General features: G+C 48.4%; 1 long non-coding RNA gene across 1 annotated transcript in view; it reads left to right on the top strand.

Annotated features, from left to right (window-relative positions):
• Positions 1-7,452: 7,452 nt before the first annotated feature.
• The window catches only part of LOC311423463, a 36,854-nt gene continuing 26,930 nt past the window's right edge, over positions 7,453-17,376 (top strand). Inside the window, exon 1 of the long non-coding RNA XR_014685720.1 lies at positions 7,453-7,537. This is a non-coding gene — a long non-coding RNA (uncharacterized lncRNA). The remainder of the gene's footprint in view (positions 7,538-17,376) is intronic.

Below are 17,376 nucleotides of genomic sequence, written 5' to 3'. Positions count from 1 at the left end.
AACACAAAAGATGCATGAGGCTATATTTGCATGCTCTAATATAGATGATTTCTCTTCAAAAATCTCAGCCTGGATATTCATTGGGCTTTTCTGCCACCTTCTCTGGTGTCTGCTTTCATGGATTTCAGCCTACAGGAATTTTCTTTCCCAGTATTATCAACCTTTGTGACTTCAGTTTTAGCATCACAAATACATGCACAGCTGGTTGATATCTCTATCTGCAGGTAGATACAAACGTCTTGTAATCAGTTCTGCATTGGGCAAAGCAATTTATTTTTTCTTGCAATTTAAACCTAAATTAGTTTTGCAAAATCAGATTTCTCTCCTTCTTGTTAATCCAATGTCATTCAGAAATAACAAGGAATTAGAACAGGTTCATCTTTGTTTTGTAGCAATGATAGAGAGAGAGAAGAGAAAGAAAATTAGCAAGAATTTTAAAGTCAGGGTAGCTGGAAAGAGCTGAGCTGATGGGAAAGTGAGTTTGTTTTGGTTTTGAAAAGAGCAAACAAGACGTCAAAGTCAGAGTCAGAGTGCAAAGCCCTACTGTACGTGAGTCATGAGGGTGTGTATCTGTCCCTTTCAAGATCTGAACACATACCTTTAACTGCTGATAAAATACCTGGTTTGCATTATTTTCACAAACACCTTCCTTTATTGTGAAAAGAACTGTTTCCAAAAACTCCCCCTTCCCTCCCACTCTGGGACAGTTTAATAAAAGTTATTTTTGTTTCTCTGGCTATCACGTGTCTTGTGCAATATTTCTGTAGCCTCTGGACAAACACATGAGAGAGAGCAAAGGTTAACCGCGATTTATGTCTGGGTTTGTAATCGCACTCTGGGAGCAGCATGGTGGGGAACATGCCTGGCTGGCTGCGGGTGCCTGTCATGCACAGTGCTTCCAGCACGCAGCCCATGACAAAAAAGCTCAGGCAAGAGAAAGCAGCGCCACTTTCACAGCCAACCAATAACCAGTGTTTCATTAGCATGTTCTGGCTCTACTTCAGACTGACAAAAAATTAAAGACATTGGTTACAGGGTCAGACCATGGCCGAGCCCTGCCTCTGAGCCCTCGGGTCCTCCCAGAGTTCATCTACAAGCGGCTCTGCTATTTGCCTTTGCGATGGTGCTGGCTTTAACCCTGCTGCACAGCAACAAGTTGCAGGTCTGGAGGGTGAATGGGGACAGGGAACAACGTGCACCCGGGCTCAGCTGGGGAACAGATCAAAGCTGCAGGACTGGGAAGGCAGCGAATGTTCAGACAACTATTTGCACCTGGGAATATTCACATCACGCTCCAGTGCTGGGAAAACACCCCACTGCCCATGCTCAGTGCCTGACCTTTTTAACTATTCAGAGTGCAAAACCAAATGGCTTTAAAGTGCTATCTGCTCTGAAATGGGTGACAAAGCATAACAATGACCCCTTCTTATTCAGCAGATGTGATCGCTAGTCACTTTGTGCCCAGCTGTGTGTATTCAGGCTCAGAGCTGTTGACTTTAGCAAGAAAATGACTGCTGTTGCCCTGCAGTTTGCCAAGCTGCCCCTTGGAAAGCCCTGGGCTGTGCTCCATGTGCTCCATGTGCAGCTCCATGTGCTGCAGCACTGGAGCTGTTCCCAAGGGCTAGCATCTCCCATCTGTCCTAAGGTGGGGAGACACAGGGTGTCCCTTGCAGGTGGATTTCCTCTGAAGCACCTTGGGCTGTTTGGAGGAATGGAGGCGGGCACCACCGTGCTGAGGACCTGGTGGTTTAATACCCGAGTTGAGCTCAACTGTCCTGGAGCATTGAGTGAAGTCCTACAAATGTGGTGTCATTCCTGCCCAACTTTAGATATTTAGAAATCATATGGGCAGTCCTGAATGGCAGAGGACCAACTGAAAAATCAGATGAATGCCAAGGTGGCAACAGATAAATTAGCTTGAGGAGAAGAACAGCAAGGAGCAGGGTGCTTGTGATGAGCTTGTGTGCAGCTGGAGCACAGTGGAGTCTAAGTTGGGGTGTCCTCTCCCTCCACACTCCTCCTTGGGCAGGGGTTGCTGTTACAGTGGAACTGGTGGGTTTTGGTAATAGTTGCTGACAAAATTGTCATCAGTTGCCTTGTGGGTTGAAAATCACTTTAAACCCCTGGTTGCACAATCTAGGTTTCTCAAGACTTTCCCGAAATTGCCTCTTTGGCACTAGGGAAAAGTCTGAGAATTTCAGTGTGAGAGGAAATTCCCTCCAAAAACCCAGAGAGATTCAAAGAAAAGAGAGCTCTCAGCTTTGCTGCTTGCACTTCTGCTGTTTGTTGCTAGCAGATGGTGGAGCAGCTTTGCCCTTTGGCCAGGACGGTGGGAGACAAAAGTCCCTGGCTTGGGACACGGCAGCAGGAGACAGGAGCAGAGTTTGGAGTGGACACGTGGTGTGTGCCCTGAAGCCTCTCACCCCCTTTCCTTTCTTCATGTGGTGGCATCACCTGGTGAAGGGGGACAATACACTCCTCATTTTGGTTTCCCATCTTCCCCTGGAGATCTACTGCTGAAGCCATCTGCCCGAAGGAGAAGAGAACATAGGACTGCTCCAGGCTCACGCTCACTCTTCTTCCTCTGTCCCTTGGGGCTAAAAGCACCAGCCGTGTGGCTGCCTTTGTTTGCCAAGGCACTGCTGGCCTCACTCAGTCTTGGCTGGGGTTGTGGGAGGAGGGGCTTCCCAGCAGCAGATGGTCCTGATGGAGGGGCTTGGCTGGGTGGGCTGGGAGTGCCTGCCTGGGGGGACCCCTTTCAGTGCTCAGATGGGGGAGGTTGCCTGCCCCTCAGACAGTCAGCTCCCAGCGGAGCACTGGATGGGATTACACTGCTATTCATCTAATTGCGATTGTATTGGGAGCAAAGAGACAGTACCTCTGTCCTCCGAGGATGTTTGGCCATGCACAAAGGCAGCCTCCTGCTGCCTGCAGACCCGCTTGGCTGTGTCCCGCTGCGCACACCGCATGGCCAGCCTCAGCTCTCACTCCCCACAGGGAGTGCGTGGAAGCTGCACTCCCTCACCCTGCATTGTTTGGTGCTGCATGCTGGCAGCACCGTGAAACCCACAGCTTGCTTGAAGCCTCCAGCAGGAGTGTCCCACATCACCAGCACCGTGCCAGCCCAGCCATCATACCCACATCAGGCACAACTTCCCAGCAGAGTGCGAAAAAACTGCAGTGTCATTCTGGGCTATCTCTCTGAGGTTAAAGCAATTCACGGCTCCCACCCTGCTGAGGATGGCCCGCCTGTACTTGCAGCCTGGAAGTCATGTTTGCAGGTGAACCTCCCTCAGGAGGTGTAAACCCACTGAAGCCCAGGGAATCTGTAAATCAGTGCAAGTGAGTAAATGGAGAATGAGGAGGGTAAAAAAAAATATATATATAAAAAAATCACACCCCACCCATGAGGACTTTATGGCTGAAATCACCATGCACACGCCCTCCTCGAAGATCTGCCAGAGTTCATCTGCTATCAGCAAACACCTGCAGATAAGAACTAGACCCATTTCTCTGAGCTCTGTGGGAGCAGGATAGCTTCTAAAGAAAATGAAAGGAAAGCTTCTAAGGAAAAGGAAAATCTTTAGAAAAAGAAAAAAAAAAATAAAAAAATTGGATGACTGTGCAAAGAACCTGATGAGCATCTGGCATTAAGCAAAGAGCTTTTCTCTTTGGCAGGAAGGAAGCATGGCACCCTTAAGCCCCTTCATAGGGGTTGTGGCTGGGGGAGCAGAGGCCAGCGTGGGACCGTCCTGAGTGAGACAGACCCTTCAGAGACTGCACGCGGTAGGACTAGAGCAGGTGATGGTCCCTTGACTGTACGGTGGCTGCTTTGGGAGTTCCTGCTGGCAGAGTTCATTTGCAAGCATAATCCCCTTGAGAACCACTCATGAAAGGTGCCAGAGGCTCTTCTTGCAACCCGGGAATGCTGGCCTGTCTGTTCAGGGCTTGTCCTGTCAGCTGCAGATTTGCAACCTGGACTGGCCTGCTGGGCCAGCTCTGGCAGCTTTGTTGCAGTCTGTAGGTGTGGGAGTTACTCGGGCACTCAGCAGCTTTTCCAGCAGCAGCTCTCTATGGCAGGGAGACCCTGAGGTCACAGACATGGTGGCTCAACCAGGGACAATGCTGGCTGGGCCAGCAGAGATGCCTCAGCTGTGCAGTGAGAGCACACACAGAGCCTAGGGCCAGCACCAGGGCAGGAGATGGCCCTTCTCTGCAGTTTTGCGTGAAGCATCCTGCATTGTGCCACTGACAGTTGTCACTCTTCTGTTTTCAAAAAACAGAGAGGGAGGAACATGCTATTCCTCCCAAAGCCTCATTCTCGTGGTGTGTCCTGTGAGACAGCTCTGTCCTCATGGCTCCTTCTCATCTCTCCTCTGGAAAATCCCCTTCCTCTGCTAATAATCCTATCCCTTCTTTTCTAGCACCCTGTTATAGGAGATCTGATAAAAGTGTTCAGCTTCTTCAGGCACCTCATTACTTCTCATGCTGGTCTGAGGTATTTTGGACAGATTGTGAGCTCCTGTGTGTGCAGACACCAGCATGTCTGCTTTTGGCTTCCTAGCATGGAACAGCCTGTCTTTTTGAGAGATCTGTGGCTCCAGGCAGGGTACACATGAAGGGGAGGACTGCAATGTAGTGCTAGAGCCTGTGGCTTGCTTGGCTTTTGTTCCTGAATGGATACACTGATGGAGACACTGGGACAGGCAGCAGCATCTGGGTAGTGAGAGGTGAGATACATGTGACTGATCTTGTGCTGCTGGAATTCCTTTCCAGTAGGATCCATGGGCCTTTCTTGAGGTTCATCTGTGTTGCACTGAAAATCTTGGTGTTCTCCTTCATCCTGCTCTTGTGTCTCTCTTCTTTCTTTGCCCCTTTACCTTTTGTTGGTCATTTTTCACTGTATTTTGTAACTATTGGAAGTGCATCTCCACGTGGCTGGTTGGTTACCTGAGGCCATTCTACTGCACTGTGACAAATGGCTTAACACTCTTTGACCCGTCTTAGTTTTCTGCTTTTGGTCTTTTATGTACAAACTCTTTGGAGGTGGTTTAAGAGAGGCTAGACATGTGGTGGTTTTACTCAGCTGGGCAGCTGATCTCTACCACAACCACTCTCTCACTCCCCCTCCTCAAAGGGAAAGGAGGAGAAAATATGATGCAAAGGGCTCAAGGGTTGTGATAAGGATGGGGAGATCGCTCAACAATTATTGTGACAGGCAAAACAGACTCAGCGTAGGGAGATAGTAAAATTTATTGCCTACTGCTAACAAGCTAGAGAAGTGAGAAACAATGGAAAGAAACCCAAATCACCTTCCCCCTAACCGCCCTCTTCCACCTCCTCCCCCTGAGCAGCGCAGTGGAACAGGGGAATGGGAGCTGTGGTCAGTTAATAGCACTTCATCTCCGCCGCTCCTTCTCGGTCACTCTCTGCCCCTGCTCCCCATGGGGTCCCTCCCACGGGATGCCATCCTTCCCAAACTGATCCTGTGGGGGCTGCCCACAGGCAGCAACTCTTCAAGAACTGCTTCCACATGGCTCCGTACCACGGGGTCCATCCCCCAGAAGCAAACTGCTCCAGCACAGGCCCCTCACGGGCAGCAGCTCCCCCCAGGCCCCCTCCTCCTGTGTGGGCTCCTCTCCAAGGGCTGCGGCTCTGGCCCGGGGCCTGCTCCTGCGGGGGCTCTCCGTGGGCTGCAGCCTCCTCCAGGCCACATCCACCTGCTCCACTGGGGGCTCCTCCATGGGCTGCAGCATGGAGATCTGCTCCATGTGGGACCCATGGGCTGCAGTGGGACAGCCTGCTCCACCAGGGGCCTCTCCACAGGCTGCATAGGATTTTTTTTTTTTTTTTCCCTTCCTTAAATCTGCTCTCACAGGGCTGCAAACAACATCGCGTATTGGCCCAGCTCTGGCCAGCGGTGGGCCCCTTATCTAACATGGGGCAGTCTCTGGATTCTTCTCACAGAAGCCACCCCTATGGCCCCTGCTACCCAAATCTCCTTGCACGTAAACCCACTACAACACAGGAAATGAACAGGCAGGAATAATCCAAAACTTGAATGTCAAGTGGGAGAGAAGAAGCTACACGGAAAGAAGCTCCACCTAATCAGTGCCTGTGTATGAGTTTGCAGAACCCAGAACCTTTCCTGATAACATATTTTAGGCCAAACCTAATCTCCTTTAGATGAACCAGATGTTCATCTATCCTATACATCTCTATATCTCTGTATATCTAATATATATATAGAGAGAGAGATAAATATTTCTGCATGTGAATCTGACTAAACATGAAAGAGCTCCAGTCTAAAAGCTACAGGCGATTTTTCAGGAATCTACTGAACTGATGAAACAATGGATTTCAAAGGAGACAAGAGGGCAAACCAAACCGTGGTGTTATATACTCTCCTGATCTCCCTCCATCATTCTGCAGAAAGAATGAATGGCTAAATCCAGCTTCACTGCTGATGTTGATACTTTTCCAAAGATCTGGTAAGTAGGAAGTGTATTGTCATTGTTTTTGTGCTAAGCAAGAAACTGAAGTCAATTGTGCTTTTACTTTTTTGGGGTACTGTGGTGTCAGGAATTTGGAGTTCATCTCAAACTGTGGAGTAGGAACTTAAGATTGACCTGAATGGTGATATCTGGGTGTGAACACAGCAGGAAAAACTGTGAGAAGAAGGGTTAAAAGAATGGCACGTGCTGATCTACTAGATCAGCAGGTCTTCAACAACAGAGCAATCCACATGCAACTTCTCAAGACATCTGGAGCAGTAAAACAAAGGACAGCTTGAAACAAAGGAGAGATTACACCCAGAAAGGAGCCCAACCAGAGTGAGTAAATCAGCAGTGCTCCTAATGACTCACAGAGGCGGGCCAGAATGAAAAAGCAAAAGATCACAATCACTATGAGTTCCTAAAGGGTACAGAAAGCATGTCCAAGATCTAGTGCATGGCCACCCACCTAAGAAGAACTCAGGACCAGAAACGAGGAATTGAGAGATGTTATCCCTTATTTTCCATGCCACCACAAGTCCTGACTGGGCTAGCTGGGCTGTGAGTTTGAAAGAATGAGTGAGTGAAACCTGGGAGAAACTGAGTGTGAGTTGAATCACCTTTGACAAAAATAAAAATCACCTTCCTTTCCTAGATGATCTTGCACTGAGCTTTGTGCCGCAGCTGGCATTTTTGCATTCCTCAGTGTCCTCCACAGCCACTTCTAATTGCTGTTGTTTGCATTTTTTTGTTTCCATAGATGATAATACAGGCAAGTTTCTGTCCTCTGGATGCTGCTGGAGTCTGACTTCTAGTAGGCAGATGGTGTTTGGATACCTACCTCAGATGAGAGTAGGGCACAGCAGGGATTAGTAGAGATAACAGCTAAAGCCAAACAGCACTGCACACTACTTAAACATGTGCACACAGGCACACTGTAGCATGGACTTTTCCATGCCTTGCAGTGTCAGCTCTGTTGGTCTGGGCTGGATCTCTGCAGCCACAAATGACATCTGCATCTTCTAGCAGCTCAAGGGGGCATGGTAAGTTACAAAGGATTTGTGCAATGGGGATGTTTTCCACTGTCCCAGAACTCCCAGGATAGAGGCATTAACCCTTGAGCATAGAAATTAAATGGCTTATAGCCAGTTTCAATTGGCCATGGCTTCCTGTAATAAAACATGTGCATGTGTATGTAAGTCAGAACCTAGCTATGTGCATGAACTCTCCTCTGCTAGCATGGAGCTGGTGCTAGCCACTAGTCTGTGAGCTGTGGTACACTATGGGGACACTGAACCAAGACAATCCACCTGCAGTGTCCATCTGTTCTTGCTGTTGGGGTGCTTCAGGTTGGGGGCCTTCAGGGTCCCCCCTCCCAGCTTCACCCCTTTGGTTTGCCCCCACTGCCAGTCTCAAGTTCCTGGGCTGGTTGGCTGCATTTTTCTGCAGTCCAAGTCACCTCCGTACCCTCTTTAGTCCAAGAGCAGCTCTTATCCACATGTGACCGCTCTGCACCTTTTGCTGACTTGACATTAGCAAATGTTATAGTCATTATAAGGCTGTTACTGTTTGAGTTGTTTAACTTTAACTCAGAGCTGCCTGGAGTCTCTTGGCCAGCTTCTGCTGTTATTAACTAGACAAAATGTGATCTGCTTACACATTAGTAGCCTCAACAACATAAAAAGGAGTTTCACTTTCCTGCTGGGTCCTAAACACAGCTTGATAACAGTCTTAAGAGTGCACAAACACGGGCTTTGTTTTTCTAAGTGCACCTGCCCCAACTCCCAGTGACGCACCAGACACAGAAAAATATTTGGTACTGGCTGTGCCCCACAGCCCTCTCTCTGTGACCAAAATCCTACATTTATTATGCATTTATTTAATCTTTTGAGTCATATGCAATGCTTGAAATAGAGGAAAGGGCAAGGCCAGCAGGAGATGTAGCAGCATTAGCAGGATCACTGATGCATGGAGCCAGGCTGTCCCTGTATGCCAGCAGTGGGGAGATGAGTCCTAATTAGTTCTTGGAACTTGTTTGAAATCAAGCTTTTTTTTTTTTTTTTTTTTTTTTTTTTTTTTTTTTTTTTCAAAGTATCGGGTGACTCGTTGCTTTCTTGTCTTTCTGTAACTTCTCCATCCTGAGGAAAACCTCCTGAACCTCTGCATGTGCTGGTCCCCAGCTTCTCATGGAGGGGTACTATGCCATGGGTTTTCTTGGTACCAACACAGTGTGTTTCCTAACCAGGCACATCGTAGACCCAGAAACTTAGTTTTCATCCTCCTTTTACAGTGACAACTTGCCCCTCTAACCCTGAGTCAGGCCTTCTGGCCAGTGCTGCTGGTTATGGAGCCACCCAGCTCCAGCATCCACATCCACCTGAAACATGAGATGGTCTCAGCTCTCCAGCCAACAGTATTTTCCCCTCCTGCAGTGCCGAGGCCAGTTGTTCTCAGGGGTGTCTGTGCACTGATGGTGCTGCTAGCATTTTCTTTGTGCCATGCATGCTCCATTGGCAGTTGCAAACTGTTGCAAAGCAATGTCATCTGCTGTGGTTCCTGCAGCTGTTTCCAAGTGCAGAGCTTGATCTTGTCTTGTTTGTCTTATACAGTACAGCTCATTATGTTCTGATCTGAGCTGCCTTCCTCTTTTGACTCCTATCTCCCTGTAACACAGTGGATACTCTTCACAGGGCAGGCTAAGCAGTTTCTCCTTTGCTGGTTGCTTGCTTACAGCGTTTCCCTCTGTCCATTAGTAACTTGCAGTGATATGGTAAAATAACATGGCGCTGCCTGACTTGAGCTTCCCCTTTCCTTCTGACTGATTTGCCTACCCAGGAGGACTGAAAACTTCCTTGGCAGAACATAGAAGAGGTTCCCTACCCAAGGTTGCTTAATGCAGAAAAAAGAAAGGCACTACTCATCCCATCAGTTAGTGCAGTGCAGGAGAGTCTGTCCCAGCATGGATGATGACAAATGCAGGTTTATTTTATACCTATGGCCTTGGGCTGTCAGTGACAGAAAGGACTACATGTTCATCCAGAAGTGGTCCAGTGCATCACTGGTGCCAACAATCAGTAGCAAACCACCAGCCCAGGCTATTTGAGAAGACAGTGGAGGGTAAGGCTGTCTCTCCTTGAAAGACTGGACGACTTCATGAGCATCCACCAGCTGGGAATGATCTGGGATCACTTGGTGCTGGCATGTGTGTTAGGGCCTCCAGAGCTTCTTGTCCAGGTCTGCATCCCCCAGCATGGGGGTTGCTGGATGCCAGCCAGCATCTCTGGTCTCCTTGGGTGTCAGTGTTGTAAGATTGGCTCCTCAGACTCAAAGGAGTGGCAAGCTATTTTGTTTTCACCCTCTGTTTGTAGGCTAAAAAAAAAAAAAAAAAAAAGCCAATTAGTTTCATTTTTACGTGGAATATAGTAATATAGTGCTCAGATGTCTCTACAGTTTCATACCCTCTCCTGCCAGAGCTAACTGAAAAAACATTGAAACCATGAGGTGCACAGGAATAATCCCCTCTGGGTTTTGTTCATCTTCATTGCTCTCAGCCATGATATCAGCACTCCTGATGGTCCTTCAGCTGTGCTCTGGCCCTCTTACCTGGAGATGCTGTCAGCCTCTTTTTAAGCTCTTGCTGTGGTTGGTTTTACTTAGAATGAAAGTATTTGAGGGAGGTCAGTCTCAGTGTTAGAGAAACCTACATTGTCCAGCTCCTGCTGGCCAATGCCTCTGAATGGTTCCTGCATCCCTCCCCTGAGCCAGCACCTGGCATTGTTTAAAATGTCATTGCAGAGCTCCAGCGAAGAGGTAGGGAATGAAATTTCTTCTGCAGGAGCTGACAGGCTGTAGTGAAGACCCCAACACCCACTGCGGCTCCCTTTCTGCTTTGTTTTGAATTAAGGTAGACAAGGGCATCTAGCATGCTGCTTTGCCTGCCTGGCACAGACACTGCCTCTGGGGACAAGTGTTCTGCTGGAATAGCTGGGCTGAGAACACAGCACAGAGTTGGAGGGGTCCCAGCAATTAGGAAAGAGATTTATCCTGCAAGGGATATCAAAAACGGGGCAACAGTTACAGCATTGCAGGCTACTGGGTAACCTTGTCAGGGGAATTTCTAAAGCATTTGTTCATTGGCTGCAGGGAAGTTATCTGGGTTTCTGGGATATCTGGGAAATGTTGCTCCCAAGGTGTTGCATTGGGCAATTTATTTTAGAGGCAATTCATCCCCAATCTGCCCTCCAAAATGTGTGTGAAAGCAATTGCAGGCTGCTGGTGGCTTTGGCAAATGGTGAAAGTAGCCATGGGTATCCCAGGATTATGAAGGGCCAACCATGCTGCAAAGTGGGCGGGATGAGCAGAGGTGGCCCTGTCAGCCAGGAGCCTCCTGGCTCCGAGCAGACCACCAGCGGTTGCCTGTGCCCCAACAGCACCATGTACTGCTTGAGGAGACATAGGAGGAAAATGGCAGCACAAGTGTCCCCTGCCCCCATCTCTTCCTGTTTGTGTGCTTCAGCTTTCTAAGTCTTACCTGTGTCTGCTGCCAGCATCTGCCTCAGAGCTCCTTCTGGTCTGCAGAGTGTGAGACATCTGAGAGGAGCACTGCAGAGCTGCCACTGTGCGCAGACAGGACTTCCAGAAAGCAAACTGTAGGCTGGGGAAAGGCACACAGGCTGTATTTGCATGAATCAAAAAAGGGGAGACAAGGAAGAAAACACCCTCTTTCAGAAAAGCCCATGACTCACTAAAGCCTCTGGCCTGTGCAGACCAGGCAGTTCTGTACTAGCTGAGCTCATTGGTATGCATTTAGCTTGCTTTACCCTCTTGATTCTCTTTGGCATGAGTTGTTTTTTCATGAACACTTGCCAAGTGATTTAGGCGAGTGATTATCAGCTGATTTTCAGTAGATCTCACTTCTCATCCCATGTGGTTATGAGTATCTGAAAGCATTTCCTGATTGGATTAGGACAAATTGTGGAAAATTTCATGGAAGAGACCATTTAAAAATTACTTGATTTGAATTAATCACACATTTAATTTGAATGATCTAGAAAAAAAAAAAAAAAACTTAAAAATTGCCAGAAATTTCTATTTGAAAAGTCATTTTTGAACCACGGAACAGTTTATTTTCTTACGGTAGGTTTTTTTTTTTTTTTTTTTTTTTTAATAGCCCCCCTGAATGAGGATTGGGTTGTTTCCCAACAGCAGTTGTAATTTTTGTTCGTGCCCATTCGCAGCAACACATTTCTGCTGGGCAACATCTATCCAGGTTCAGTGCGCACAGACAGACACACTCCTGGGGTTTCTTGGGACAGCTACTGGCTTATTGTTATTTGTGATGTGATTGACTGCTAAATGATAGAGTGTGGCTGCTTGTCTCCATGACAGTGAAAGTTTGCTGAGGAGAGTCTTAACATGAAGCAAATGGGATTTTCTTTATGGATAAACACCCACACGTGTATGGGAGCCCAGGCAAGGCTGCCCTGTCCAAAGCCATGAGCACATGGGCTGGCCTGGCCAGGTGAGGCCAGCAGCCACCCATAGCTGAGTGAGACATTTCCAGGAGAAGCACTCTCCTGCTGCACAGAGGGAAGGATGCTGCTGCATCTTGCTCCTTGGATCCTCCCTCCCCACGAGCTCCCAGCCAGCCCAGCTTCCTGTGCACACCAGCACGGCTCAGTTGTTCTTCTCCTTCATTATACATGATCTGGTTTTGTCAGAGAGAATAAACGGAGAACTGAATAGTGCCTGCTCACAGCTCACGTGTGAATGAGAGCAGATGGCAGTGACTGGGAGCTGCCTCTTGTGCTCTTGCAGAGAGAGAATTTAACTCTTCACTCTGCAGTGGCAGTGGTGAAAAACGTTGCTGGGCTTCTGCTGGCAGCTCTTGACATCCCCTCTGGCAATAGGGGAGCTATGTCTTGGCTTGGCTTAGTATGGGTTGGCTCCTGCTGGAAAATATGGCCATGGTCACAGGAAGAAGAGGTAGCTCTTCTGTGGTGTAAGAAAAACCCTCAATGTCATCTGCTGGATCTCAGAGCACCGTTGTCACTGCCCTATCTTTTCCTTCTATTTGGCCATTTATGGTTTGTATTTAATCAGCCTGGACAGCAAACAGGATACCATTTGTTTCCCATTAGCGATCCAAACCTTTCCATGGTGGAGCTTCATGTCCATGGTGCACCTGTTGCAGCTTTCTGGTCCCCTTGAATTGAGCCATGTGAATATTGCTACTGCTTGTCCATCGCAACAGCCTCTCCAATTGTAAGAATTCTAGTTTCAGTCCTCACAGATGTTCTTACTAAGCACCAACACTGGAGAAAATGGGACCAACACTTGGAGAATTCAAGAGGGCAAATGAAGGTGACTGTGCCATGGCCACCCTACAGCCTGGCAGCAAAGGCTGTGTGCAGGTCACACAAGGCATGAAGTTCACTTGCAAAGTGAGGATCATTTTAAGTTTCTGTAGGCCTTTCCACACTGACCTGATCAACAGGGAAGTCCTGGACACACTCTATCTTTTCCTAGCTAGATCCCTCTTTTTGGTCTGGCAAGCAATGAATAAAGCCCACACTATCTTGTGACAAGTAACCACTGAGATACAGGCACCAGTGTTGAGATTCCAGATGTCCTCCATGACCAACTTGCTTTGGCTGTGCTCTGTGGTTCATGCAGGTGACTCAGACATGCCCTTCTGGATTTCTCTTCTGGGATGGATCTCGCACACCTTGGATTAGCAGATAGAAGCCCATAAAACATGACATGGCTCAATGTGTTGGAGGGCCTTTGGAAGGGAACATGCCCTAGAAGGTGAGACAATGTGAACAGTTTCCAGGGCATATATTTTCATACCTCTCTACACTTGTTTGCTGGAAACTGGATCCTCATCAAGGAGAGCATTAAGAAACCTCTGGCTTCTTTGAGCACAGCTGGGCTTTTTTCTCGGTTCAGCTCCTGGGATTTGCTGGGAACGCTGCCTTTCAGGTCTGAACGAGGCTAGGAAAAGGAGGGTGTGATTACCTGCTCAGACTCCCCATCACAGCTAACCACAGTGCAGGTTCATCACTTGTCTTCCAAGGCTCTGCTCCTCCTCTGGGTGAATTTAGACCTACACAGGAATAATACTGCAGAGTGCCAGAAATAAACTCAGCTATCAGCCAAACTGAGATGTAGTTTACAAGAGTACAATGACCTCAGAGAGGGTCTGCTGAGGAAAAATAAATGGGCTGTGCCCTCTTTCACTTCCTTAAAAAGCCTGCCTAGTGTGGCTTCCTTGTTTTTCACATTTGATTTGCCAGGAAGGTCACAACTGACATTTCTTGGTTTTCCTGCAGAACTTGTTAGAAGACCCATGTGCAGAGTATGAGCTTCATCTGACCCTCACTGCTGAGCACTGAAACTTTCAGGACTAAACATTTTCTCCCTGCTGTGCTTTTTGTTGTTGTTGTTGTTGTTTTTAACTGATTGAATTGAAACAAACATCTTTAACTTTTAACTATTTTGATGCAACTATGCTTTCTTGGTGCATCTGATGACACAGAACCACCTGCTATTTTCCCTTCAAACATACCGCAAGTGAGGCATACAAGATCTGACTTTCTGATGTTGAAAGAAAACAAGCAAGACTCTAATTTCCCCTTCAGGAAAACAAATGGTCTTTGTTATTCCAGCATGGTCCTCTTTGGCCAGCTCGAGACTAGAAATTCAGAATTAGCATTTAAGGAAGAAAAAAAAAAAACATAACCCAGGCATGGATTTTGCAATCTTGCTGTTGCACTGCAATCCTCACCAAAACGGAAGAGCAATGAATGGAAAGTCTTTTACTATCATTTATAGCAACTCCTCCCTTTCTTCCCTAGCCAGTCTTTTCTTGGCCACTTGGCACTTCCATAAGAGGAGATTTTGGGGAACATCGGGGAGCTATCTGTGACCATACCATGAAGTAGCTCTGCTCTGCTTCCTATCCTCAGCCTGAGAAATGGGGTCAGGCTGCCCTGGCTTCCTTCTTCACCTCTGCAGGTTCCTGCTGGTGCTGCCCCAGGCTGGGTGAAGAGGACAAAGCATCTCTCTGGAACTGGGTTGTGTCCATGGAGGGTGAATGAGGATGAGGCAGTGATGGGGGAAGCCCTGAGGCAGGACAGAGACCTGTGGTTGCTTGCCCAGGCTGTAACCACTCACCTTTCAGAGCCAATGCATGCACCAGCCAGACCTGCTGCTCAGCAGAGCTGTGGGGAAGGCAGGGCAAGTAGAAGTGGTGGTTAAAGGTTGAGGAAGGGGTAGGCTTTATGGGAAGGTGTAAAGTCCCCATCCCTGGCAGGGGCATGGAGCACAGCACGGAAAACACTTCCTCAGGGTCTGGCATCCCTATGTCCTCTCAGCACTGGTATAAAGAGCACAACAGTGACTCACCCATGAAGCGGGGCTGAGCTGGCTCTGCTTGCCCTGTCCCATGTCTCCTGACCCCATGTTCCTACTAGCGATGCATATTTTCCATGCAAGTCCCACACAGTGGCTGTGAACACCCCAGAGGGGATTTTTGAATGGATGTGGCCAAAGGGCTGCGACCTGGGAGCAAGTCAAAGCACCCTGGGAGAGAGAGAGCAACTGGCTCCCAGCGCTTCCTGCTCTCAGACCAGCCGATCCCATGGGACCTGCGCTGTGAGGTGTGGGACCTGCTTGCAGAAAGCACCCAGGACAAGGCCAGCAGTTGCTACAGCATAGTTTCCTGCATGCTGGCCCATGCCCCAAAGACAGAGACAATGGCTCTGCTCTGTGCCCCTGCGTGGAAGACATCTCTGGAGCCTGCTGGCAGGGTCTAGCCTGGGCCCACTGCCAAAAGGGAATACCAGGTGATACCATCTCTTTGCTGGGAAGATGCTGCAGAGGCCTCCCCTCAGGGTGCCTGGTAAATGCCAGAGAGGGCAGTTACTAGGACATCTTCCAGCAGACTCTGGACCACGTCTGTGCCCTGTAAATGCATTTGCTTGTAGCCTGTCTTTTTCTATGACACCTGAGTCCTGCCACTATTCAATCCCCACATCGTGCGCCCTTTGGGTCAAGTAAATAGTTGAACAGGAATGTACCCAAGCCCTGTGTATCTGTGTTTGTGCAAAGATTGTTTGGTCTGGCAGGTCATGGATCTTCTCCCATGGTGGTTTTGTGTTGCCACAGTCCTTTCAAGAATAACTTTCCAGGTACCATCTGCAGGTGGGTAGCACTATTTCTACAATGTCTTTGGGCCAGATTTGCAATGCATTAAGTACAGCTGTCGGTGAAGTGTCCCCATCATTTTAATGCTCTGAGTAGCACAACATTAGAGCTGGGTCACAGCTACCTCCCAGGGAATAGATGACCTGAAAAGTGTCCTCAATCCAACAGATCCTCTGTATTAAGCCCTGCAAAAAGAGACCAGTAACAAGGCCAATAAAGGGACACAGTGTTGTGCAAATTTTACAGGCTTATCTACTTATCTGGATTATGCAACAGGCCTAGAAGAAATGCTTCTATCCTGTGAACTTCTATAATGCGTCTTCTGAGCTTGTAGGAGGTGTTGCAACACAGTGGCATACTCCACTCCAAGGTGTGAGGCATGTTCTGAGGAAATTCTTGATTTACAAGCTGGCTCCCAGACAGACGCAGTCAGTATGTGTTGCTCAACCCTCACATAGCACTTGCTCATAGGTCAGCGTGTGACTTTCCTGCTTCCTGAGAGGCAAGGTAGGAAATGGATCCAGTGCTTTCAGGAGGTGGAAGGGGCACACAGCCATCCTGCTACGCTCTGATTGCGGCAGCCCTTGGAGAAAACAGCATCATGAGGCCATTTTGCTCTCTGAGCTCCCACATTGCTTTTCTAACTTTACTCTGCCAGCAGGGAGCCTAGCAGGACAGCTGTCCTGGGATGAACTGGATCAGGACACATAAGCTTCAAAGTGTTAGCATCAGCAAAGCCATTTATGTCATAGAGGATGAGTGGCAGAGGCAGTGTCTTATGTGCAGGTCTTCAAAAAAAGGAAGAGGGATGTGTTGTAAGAAACCACCATCCTTTGCCTTTCTCCAACCATTTCCACCACTGCCTCTCCCCACCATTAAAAGGGGGGGGGGGGGGGGGGGGGCGGTGCTCATAGAATCATAGAATGGCTAGGGTTGGAAGGGATAGGATCCTCATAGATCACCTAGTTCTAATTCCCCTGCCATAGGCAGGGATGCCACCCGCTAGATCAGGTTGCTCAGGGTCTCATTCAACCTGGTCTTGAACACCTCCAGGGATGGGGCATCCACAACCTCTCTGGGCAACCAGTTCCAGTGCCTCACCACCCTCTGAGTGAAAAATTTCCTTCTAACCTCTAATCAGTCTCCCCTCTTTTAGTATAAAACCATCCCCCCTCATCCTGTCAACATCTTATTGAGCAAAGAGTCACTCTCCATCTCTTTCATAAGCCCCCTTCAAGTACTGAAAAACCACAATGAGGTCACCCCAGACCCCCAGCTCTCTCAGCCTTTCTGCATAGGAGAGGTGCTCCAGCACCTTGATCATCTTTGTGGCCCTCCTTTGGACCCGCTCTAACAGCTCCACATCCTTCAATGTGGTGATTGTGGGAGGGCCCCAGGGACATTTATTTCTAAGACTAGGTGATGGTCCAGTCCTCTCTGATTTGGCTGAGACTGGTAAGGAGCATTCAGAGAGGTGCAGCACCATGCATACCCTATGTTCTCTGTGGGGTTTAGGAGCACTCAGACTTGAGGCAGAGCCCATTCCCACTGCTTTGCAGGGTGCAGGCTTCTCCACCAGCCTTTCCCAGGAGCAGACGTAACAGCAAACCACACCCCACACTGCCAGAGCTGTGAGCAGCCAGCACTGTCTTGTTATTTCTTGTTATTTATA

The sequence above is a fragment of the Aythya ferina genome (genome assembly GCF_964211825.1).
Source record: "Aythya ferina genome assembly, chromosome: 24".
NCBI classification, from domain to species: Eukaryota; Metazoa; Chordata; class Aves; order Anseriformes; family Anatidae; genus Aythya; species Aythya ferina.
The sequence above is the reverse complement of the archived record's forward strand: the minus strand, read 5'-3'. Positions and strand labels throughout refer to the sequence as shown.